The sequence below is a fragment of the Lemur catta genome, chromosome 12 (assembly GCF_020740605.2).
Source record: "Lemur catta isolate mLemCat1 chromosome 12, mLemCat1.pri, whole genome shotgun sequence".
Lineage (NCBI taxonomy): Eukaryota > Metazoa > Chordata > Mammalia > Primates > Lemuridae > Lemur > Lemur catta.
The window spans coordinates 26,857,989-26,867,835 of record NC_059139.1 but is presented as its reverse complement, the minus strand read 5'-3'; the positions used below and the strand labels follow the sequence as shown (position 1 = coordinate 26,867,835).

The 9,847-nt window shown below is 36.2% G+C and overlaps 1 pseudogene; it reads left to right on the top strand.

The window, feature by feature from the left end:
• The first annotated feature begins 7,691 nt into the window (after positions 1-7,691).
• Positions 7,692-7,964, top strand: LOC123648108 (annotated as a pseudogene).
• Positions 7,965-9,847: the final 1,883 nt, after the last annotated feature.

Sequence of the window (9,847 nt, the reverse complement as noted above, 5' to 3'; positions counted from 1 at the left end):
TTGGTAGAACCGATGCTACTCCTGGCTCCAGGGATAGCAGGTTATCCAAGACTGGGCGACTTGAGAATCATATTGTTAGGTTCATCTGGATGTTCTCTGGTTCACTGGTTCCCAGTGTCAAGAATCAGTACTGGTCCTGAGTTGAACCAATGACGGAATGATCACAAACACAGAGCAATTTTATATAAACAATTTATTACATAAAAGAAATAATGAACATAAAGAAGGAAGCTACACAAAGAGAAAACACGTTCCGGGGAGAGTGTAATGGATCAGTCTCCATTAGCGAAGAAAGACAGGGAAGTCTGAGCACACGTTGCCTTTTATAAGCTCACTAGTTTGTCCCGCCTCTCTCCTGGCAGAATTGGTTGCTGTTTCCCACCTTTGGGGGTGATTGACAGCTTGGGGTTATATAACAGATCACATGACAGGTTCCATAACAGGTTGGTTAGATATCAGTTTCCCTTTCTATGCATGCATCTTTTCCAGAATCTTTCACGAAGCTCCACCCATGCCATGCTAATTAGATAGTAATGAGCTCTAGGTGGGTTAAAGGTTACGAGAAACTTTTTACTATGCATGTTCCCACCAGGGAACTGTTCCTAGCTGCAATCTGGTTCCTGTTCACCCTTAGCCACTTCCTTGCCACCTATTTACCTTCCACCAGACCTAAGAACATCTCTCTTCCTACGGAAATTGGTGTAGAAAAAGAACAGGACCAAAATCAAGGTGATTTTTTTACCAATCAGAGTTAATTCCGGGACTTGCACTTCAGTGGTAAGATTGGGTCATCCTTTTTCCTTCTGGATTAAGACCTGGGAGGATGTAAGCAAGGAGCTGCTGTCAAGTGAAGAAAGCCTGTCTGGAAAGGGAGCCACGGAAAGGACGGCAGAGGAACGTAAAGGCACACATCGGTCCTGCTCACAGTTTGCTACAGCGGATTCAGCTATTCTTGATTTTAGATTACATGACCGTATGTTCCTTATTTCCTTAAGTAATTTGAATTGGGTTTTCTGTCACTTGCAACTGCAGAGTTGATACCTATTGATTGGAGTCTTGCCTACAGGGGTGCTCTGAGACTCGGGGGCTAATACTCTCACTCCAGGCCATGTGGTTTCATCCTCTCAGGTAGCCTTTCTGCCATGCTGGCTCAGGAAATTTACATTCTCAGGATCTGGCTCCCAGGACAGGGAGAGAAGAAAATAGAATCAGATAAAGATGGAAAGAAAATTGATTTTCTATGAGATTATAGGCTCTGGGAATCCCTCAACATGCTTAGACACCTCAGTTTCTGTTTAGGACTGGTTAACATGCTCAAAGAATCAAGGAACAAATGTATTCAGTCCAAAAAAGCTATTTGGGATTGAGAATGCTAGACGTAATCGACTGGGACATTATGTTTTGAACTCAAAAAATATGACATAAACTGCACATTTTAATCTAAGCATTTTTCTGTGTTGGCTTGTGTCTTAGATGGTTCCTCTGGGTGCTCAGTTCGATAAGGTCATTAATGGATTCTGAAATAAAGTGCTAAGTACTCCATGTTGTCACAAAAAAGGTATCACTTTCTTTCCTAGAGTAATGTTGGAGAAATCAAGTTTTTGTTGCAAGGAATATTGAGAATATAATATTAGCTTCAACAGTGAGTTCCCTGCTCCTAGTCTTTTCTTGACTGTTTAGCTCCTGAAATACCAGAAGGACCTGCCTGGGAGACATGGTCAGTTTTAAGTTGGTCTCAGACTATGAATCCCAAGGGTAACATAGTAGAAAAGTAGAATTATACATCCTAGTTCACCTATTGTCTTGTTATTCATCGGGCAAATAGATTTTCATTTCCTTGGAATGTCAGCTGCTATCATTTTAGTGTCTGTAGAAGAAATCGTTCTTAACAATTTCTGTACCTGGATGGAACACTAACCAAAATTTTGTGACATAAAGTCCAACTACCTCATAAATTGAATGCTAGTCAGTGGATACAATTTGAAAATGCAGCCTCAAAGAAGGTTCAATATAATTAATGTTCTTTTATTTCTTTTGAAAATTGTATAATCTTATAACTTCTGGTGGAGGTCATGTTTAACTGCTTTTCTCAAATGTCATGATCATTTTAGAAAACTGTACAAATACCATTTTGGTATCAGTTTTCTTCCACGAAACCATTTTCTCTAATAACCTGAAACCCCCTCTGAGCCTCGATGTCTAACTTTCTTTAATTTTAATGTGAAACTCAATTTTAAGGGAAAGAGATAGCAAAGGACAGTTGGCATTCATACTCAGATTTGTGCTAATTTATGTGTTTCTTTTTCTTCTTATCATCTGTAGATTTATAGCTTAAAAGCAAAGAAAACAAATAAAAAACAAATAAAAACAAATCAATAATAACAATTACAAAAACACTAAAAAGTTGCTTATAGAAAAATACAGGAATACTTATTCCCTTTCTTAGTGCTAAATGTGCCCCAGTTAGGATGGTACACAGTCCCTTGGCGTGTGGAAACCACTTTCATTTGTCACTGTCAATGGAGTCACATAGAATTGTAGGGAATTCTAAGGGTACATCTCAGCATGATTAAAACCGTGCTGATTTATCCTTTATCTGTGAGCAAGAAGGCACTCTCAACTGAAAGCTCAAGGTTATTTCCTGCATTTAAAATCAAGTTCAGGGAAAGAATGGGGCTATAATGCAACATTTGAAATACAAAATCCTGGCAACTAAGGAATATTTTAAAATCCAGTCCCAACACTTAATAAATATAAAAATGACTGTCAACACACACACACCCACACAAACACACACCCTGTATGTATATTTTAAAGAAAGTTTGTTTAAACAAATAATTTAAGAGATAATTTCTTATATACTAGGGTTCCCAACTAAGCCTAAGCATTGTTCTCTTTCCTTAGCCATGTCTGCATGTCTGACCTCACCTGGAGCTCTGTAGGAATGGAATTGACAGGTATCCTTGCATAAAGGACACTGGGCCCCCTGGCGAAGCATCCATCCTAAGGAAAGGGCAGAGACTCAAAAGATTATAAGAAAAACAATATCTCAGGATTGAAAGCAAAACAGTGATTTGAGAATAACACAGCATCTTTCATCAAAATTGTCTCCTATCATCATTCCTTCCCCAAAAGGTTTTGAACTCCAATCTTAAAGGTGAAAGAGATTTTGAGTTAAAAAAAAATTAATAAGCAATTTTGTAATTATCTCAGTGAGTTATCAAGAGATCATGAACCCAAGGCAGTATTAGTTTGTAGCTTATATTAAGAATTTAGCTCAAAGGAGAGGAGACTTTATTTGGAATTACTGCTGCTGAATATTCAAATATAGAACACACACAGTAGCTTAAACTATGGATTGAACCAGTTTCCTTCTGGAGGAAAAAACGAAGGACAAGGCCTCACCCCTCTGAAGACATCAGTGGTATCTCAGTGGGAGGTGGGAGGAGAAAAATGGCAGGTCCAATAAGTGTATGTAAGATCTGATCATCCAAACACAGAAACCACCAGAATGTTCATAAATCGGTGGGGAATTCCACTGGCACAACTGTGGGAACAAGAATTATTATCTTGTGGCTACATCTGTGCACCCGTTTTCCCCTCCAGGCTGACCTCGCACTTCAAAAGGATTCTTCATTTTAATAAAAGATTCATCTCAGAACTACTTAGGACGGTGGGACTATGATTGTCTTTACCAAGAAGTTTGAATTAGAGACAATTTTTCCAGAACATATCTTTTGTGTGAGGATGTTTTGGGCTTTTGATTACCATGATAATCAGCCATGGAAAAAGAGGTTGGAAACTAGTGACTTCTACTTGAAGATTATGAGATTGAGTCGAAAGTAATTTTGCCAGAAGCAAGGATGGACACATGCACACACCCCTCTTCTCTTCTTATATCTGAAAGTATATGAGTAGCACCCTCCTGGCTATCAGACAATGAATGAGGCATCATTCTGTAATTTATATAATGAAGAAATCAACTGGTACTGGAAGAACTTTTTGCAGATATTCATAAAAATGGCACATGAAAATAACTGCCTGATCATTATAATGTTGCCAGTATAAAACACTAGAAATTTATTTATGTATGTCTTTTCTGTTAGATATAATTTGGTAACTTTCTCACTATAAATTGAAGAGGTTTTAGTGTTAGAGACTATTAAGTTCATCTTATCAGTGTTTTTTAAATTATCAGTGTGTTATTTCTCTTCCTGAAAGTAATTTCTGTGATCCTGTTTAGTACCATCCATTTAATGAAAATTAAAAAAATGAAGATATCATATAGCTTAAAAGAATGAAAAAATAACAAATGTGGGAAAACAAGTCTAGAAGATAGCACAGATGGGTATTAGTCCATTATTCATATATGTTGGGTTAAGACTATCATGTTGCTCCTTATTTTTCATTTCTCCTATTTGTCCCATCCTTATTTTCTGCCTTCTTTGGATTAATCTCACTTTATTAAGTATATTGGCTTTTTAATTCTACCCCTTTGATTAGTTTTTATTAATTCCCCTAGAGATTACAATAATATACATCCTTAATTTATAATAGTTCTACAGTGAATTATATCACTTCACAAAGTAAGAACCTTAAAACAATATAATTCCATTGTTTCCCCCTCCTATCCTTTATGATATTATTGTCACATATTTTACTTAAAAAAATGTTATAAACTGCAAAATCCACAGATATTTTTCCCTTAAGCAGTTCATAGTCTTTTAAAAAATTTTATATATATTTCCAAATGTTTAACTTTCCCTGTATCTCTGAATTAATGCTAATTATTTTGGGGTCCCAAAACACCACTATGATTCCCTAGTCAAAATGGGGAGTTACAATTCTTATTGTTTTCCTCTTGAATATATGTCTTTTTACCTCTGACTACTTTTAAGATTTTCTTCTTTACTTCTTTGTTTTTTTAATGTTTGGTTTTTCAGTAGTTTGATTATGAAGTTCCTAGGTGTATGTTCTTTTTTGAATCTGTGGGTTGATGTCTTACCAATTTTGAAAAATTCTCCAACATAATTTATTCATATGTTTTGTTGGCACCATTCCCTCTCTCTCCTTCACTGTGTGTGTGTGTGTGTGTATTTACATATACAGTTGGTACTACATATTCATAGATTCTGCATCCATATATTCAACAAACTTCAGATCAAAAGTATTCAGAAAAAATTGCATCTGCATTGAACATGTGCAGACTTTTTCTTGTCATTATTCCCTAAACAATACAGCATAACAACTATTTACATAATAGGTATTATACATAATCTAGAGATGATTTAAAGTAAATGGGAGGATGTGTGTAGGTTATATGCAAATACTACACCATTTTATATCAGGGATTTGAGCATCTGTGGATTTTGGTATCCGTGGGAAGTCCAATTCCCCATGGATACTGAGGGACAACTGTATATGTAAAATATATGCTTGTGTATGTTGGTGGTTCTGTTTGGATAATTTCTACTGATGTATTTTTTACTGATCTTTTTCTTCTGCTTTATTCTTTTTGCTGTTAACCCCATCAAAACATTATTCATAATATTAATATATATTGTATTTTTTAGTTTTAGAAATTTCCATTTGTTTCCTTCTTAAGCTTTTTGTTTCTCCACTGCAATTACATTTCCACCCATTATATCTACCTTTTTTATCTTTTTTCTGTAACATATTTATAATAGTTATTTTTTTAATGTTCTATCATCACTGGTTTCAAATGCTATCAGGGCAAATTCAGGTTACTCCTTCCAACAAGGTTTGGGTTTTAAACACTTTGAGACTATACTTACTCAGCTTTTCTGCCCAACCTGCAGTATTCTGTGTTACGGAATACAGCCGTTGGTATGCTGGTAAGTGCTTTATGGGCTATCCTAAAAAGAAAGTCTGATTTGCAGCATTTGCTGATTCCTATAGTATAAATACTCCCACAACGGGCAATTTCGATCTACTAGTATGTTACTGAATGCAGACTTGGGAAGAGACTTACATAATTGGTTCTCATGCACTGATAGGGGCTGGCTCCATCGACCACTAGAGATTTCTCTTTGCTTTACAGGTTCCTGCAAGCAGCCGCACACTCAGTAAAAATCCCTTGGGGAAATGATGGGCAATGCAAGCTAGTTCTGTCTGGGGCTTCTCCTGATTCTTATCTATAACATTATTCCACAGGGTCATCAGATTTAGCTAGTTTCTTCAGGTTGCTGCCAATTGTCCCTGTGTGTAGCAGGCTTACTCTTCAGACTCCCTGACTCCCAGGGGTGAAAGAACCTTCCAGACTGTGCTTGTCTAGGAAGGGATTGTCCCTCTCTGGATTTTGGTCATTTAGATGTCTCTGCCCTTATCTCCTCTAATGGGTTTTTAAAAATATGATTTATAATCTCATGTTTTCTCAGTTAAATTTGTATATTGCAGCCACATTATTCCTTTTTAATGATGGCAATGTGTCTGACAGAAATTTCAGCACATTGGCCTATTTTTTGCTCTTTATGGTAGTTAAGTGAGCTTGCATATGGTTTTGATAAAATGAATACTTAAATTTTCATTCATTCACCATTTATCCATTTTCCAATATCTATTAATTAAATCTCTGCATGTATATATTCATTATTAGAAGATGTGTAGAATTTAGAGCCATGAACTCTTTATTTCATAACTGGGCTTAAACACCATGCGGTGAAACAAAAGAAACTGAATGAAAGATAGCATAGGTTTGATCAGAAACAAGGTACTCTTTTATTAAAAGGCATATATTTTTAATTTTATTTCAGAGTATTACAGGTGTACAAACGTTTTGGTTACATAAATTGCTTTTGTACAGCTTGAGTCAAAGTTATAAGTGTGCCCATCACCCAGATAGTGTGCATTGTACCATTAGGTGTGAATTTACCCATCCCCTCCCCCCCACCTGCTTGATTTCCAATAAGTTTCATTTCCATATGTGCACATATATGTTGATGGATTAGTTCCAATTTAATAGTGAGTACATGTGGTGTTTGTTGGATTGAAAAATTAAATTTATACCTGTACACAGTTTAAAGATGAAAATGGTAATTTTACCATACAAAGCCTTCTATGAAAAATAGTACCTTGACTTCCTGCTCCCCAGAGACAATTACTTTTAACTCTTATTGATCATCCTTTACTTATTTATTTCCATTTCTCTAAAGAACATGCTTCTATTGTTACTTCTTGATTTTCCACTTTTAGAATTTATGTATTATCTTCCCACTTGAAGATTTGCTCTTTTTCATTTTCCTGTCCACTACCATTTATGTTTATTTCTTGTATTTTTTCTAGTAAGTATCTTTTTTTAAAAAAAATCTAGTCTATCTTTGTCTTTCAATGAGAGTTTAGTAGCATATTTATATTCATTGTGATGCCAAATATATGTGATTTATTTTTATTTATTTTATTTTGATCTTTATTTGTTGTACATTTTCTGTTACTCTCCTCTCCCTCATTTCTTCTCATTTTTGGGATTGAGTTTTTTGTTTTTCTCATGCTATTTTTTTTTTTTTTTTTGGTATCCCTCCTCTGCTAGCTTGGAAGTTGTAAAATCTGTGGCAGAGACAACGCTATGCATTCAAGTCCCATCTTACGTTCCTTTTTCTGGATGCACAGAAACACTATATTCCTCTGTGTCTCTTAGAGTTACATTGGAGAGTTTTAGGCCCATAAACTGTCAAATAAAATTGCTGTGAATGTCTGTCTGGCGCTGCATGGGTGAGAAGGGTGCGGGTCTGAGCCCTCTCCCTTCGTGCCTCCTCACCATGCCTTGAAAAATTGAGGAAATCAAGGACTTTCTGCTCACAGGCCAAGTTTGTCAAGATCAAGGAAGATAAAGATAATGTGAAGTTTAAAGTTCGATGCAGCAGATACCTTATACCTTGGTCATCACAGACAAGGAGAAGGCAGAGAAACTGAAGCCCCCTGGTTTGGCAGTGACAGAGTTGAAATGAATGAGACACACTGATTTGAATTGTATTAAATTTAAAAAAATTAAAACAATTAGCTGTCTATTTTTAGAAGTTATTATGGATATTTTAAAACAAATACTAAACCAACTCTAGAATTAATCAATGTCTCTCATCTCCACACACACAAAAAAATTCTGTGAACTTTGTTCTAATTCCATTTTCCTCCCCTGCTTCCCAAGCCCAGCTCAAATGTTACTGTAATCCAATATTTTAGTTTTAGTTTCTTTTTGGTCAACCAAGTTAATTTTGTTACTATTTTCTTATATAGTCAGTGTTTGTTTAGATCCCCATATGTCATCATTTTCTTATATAGTTACTGTTTGTTAGATCCTTTTCCTTTTCCCCAAATCTTCCACTTAGTGTGATGGTTAATTTTACGTGTCAACTTGACTAAGCCACAGGGTGCCAAGATATGTGGTCAAACATTATTCTGGGTGTTTCTCTGGGAGTGTTTTTGGATGAGCACATTTAAATTGGTGGACTGAGTAAAGCAGATTGTCCTTCTAATGTGGGTGAACCTCACCCCTTCAGCTGAATGCCTGAATAGAACAAAAAGTCTGACCATTCCCCAAGAAAGAGGGAATCCCTTCTGCCAGACTACTTTGGAACTGAAACATTGGTTTTTCCATGCCTTTGGACTTGAACTGAAACATCAGTTCTTTCTAGGTCTCCAGCCTGTGGGCTTTTGGGCTGGAACTACACCATTGACTCTCCTGGTGGTTGTCAGCCTCCGTAGTCACCCCGGGGCCAATTAGTTATGCTCAATCTCTTTCTTTCTCTCCTTCTCTCTCTCAATAGAGATATGTAGTGATGGTTAATTTTAGGTGTCACCTTGACTGGATCAAGGGATACCTATATAGCTGGTAAAGCATTATTTCTGGGCGTGTCTGTGAGAGTATTTCCAGAGGAGATTGGCATGTGAGATGGTGTAATGGGTGAGAAAGTTCTATCCTTCCTTCAATGTGGGAAGATACCATTCATTTGGGTGGGGGCCTAGACAGAACAAAAAAGGCAGAGGAAAGGTTAATTCATTCTCTCTCTCTCCCTCCCCCGCCGCCTGGCCGCCTCATGGAACTCGGACCCTTTTCTTCTCCTGCCCTGTACATCACACCTCTAGGCTCTCTGGCCTTTTAGACTCAATTATGGATAACATCTTGAGATCTTTCTTTTAGTTCTATAATTCTTTCTTCAGCTATATTTGACTGTTATCCCATGCATTGAGTATTTAATTTAAATTAATATATTCTTTAGTTCCTGGAGTTCTATTTGGTTTTTGTTTAATTTTGCATTGTCTTTTTATAGTCACTTGTATCTTGCTCAGATTTTCAAGACTTTTTCTTGTGTTTTAAACCATATTAAGTGTACCTATTTTATATCCAGTGTTTGATAATTTCAATAATTGGAGTATTTCCTAGATGGAATCTGATGTCTGTTGTTTGTGATTTTTGGCTGTAAGTGCATGATCCTTGGAATATAATCTTTGAGAATTCTTTTAAAACTTGGTTGAAATTTCATTTTTTTGAAGAGAATTTTCAATTGCTTCTGTTAAATGTCTTTGGCCATGTTAAATTAAATTCCTATCTTAAGGGTATCCCCCAATCTGCCAGAGACGACACAGATAGGATAAATATGGGCACAGAATCTTGTGAGCGAAGTCTTTGCATTTATGAATTTCCAGGGAATATTTTATACCTCTCTATTCAGCACCAAGGTAGATAGACAAGTTCCCTTGCTGTCTTTTTCTGCATAGAATGTTTATTTCTTATTTATCCTATACAGATGGTAAACACTTTAGTGCCCCAGTTTTATGTCTGGCTCTCTTATTAGAATGTTCACCTTGAAGAAACACTGGACTTTATTTTCTT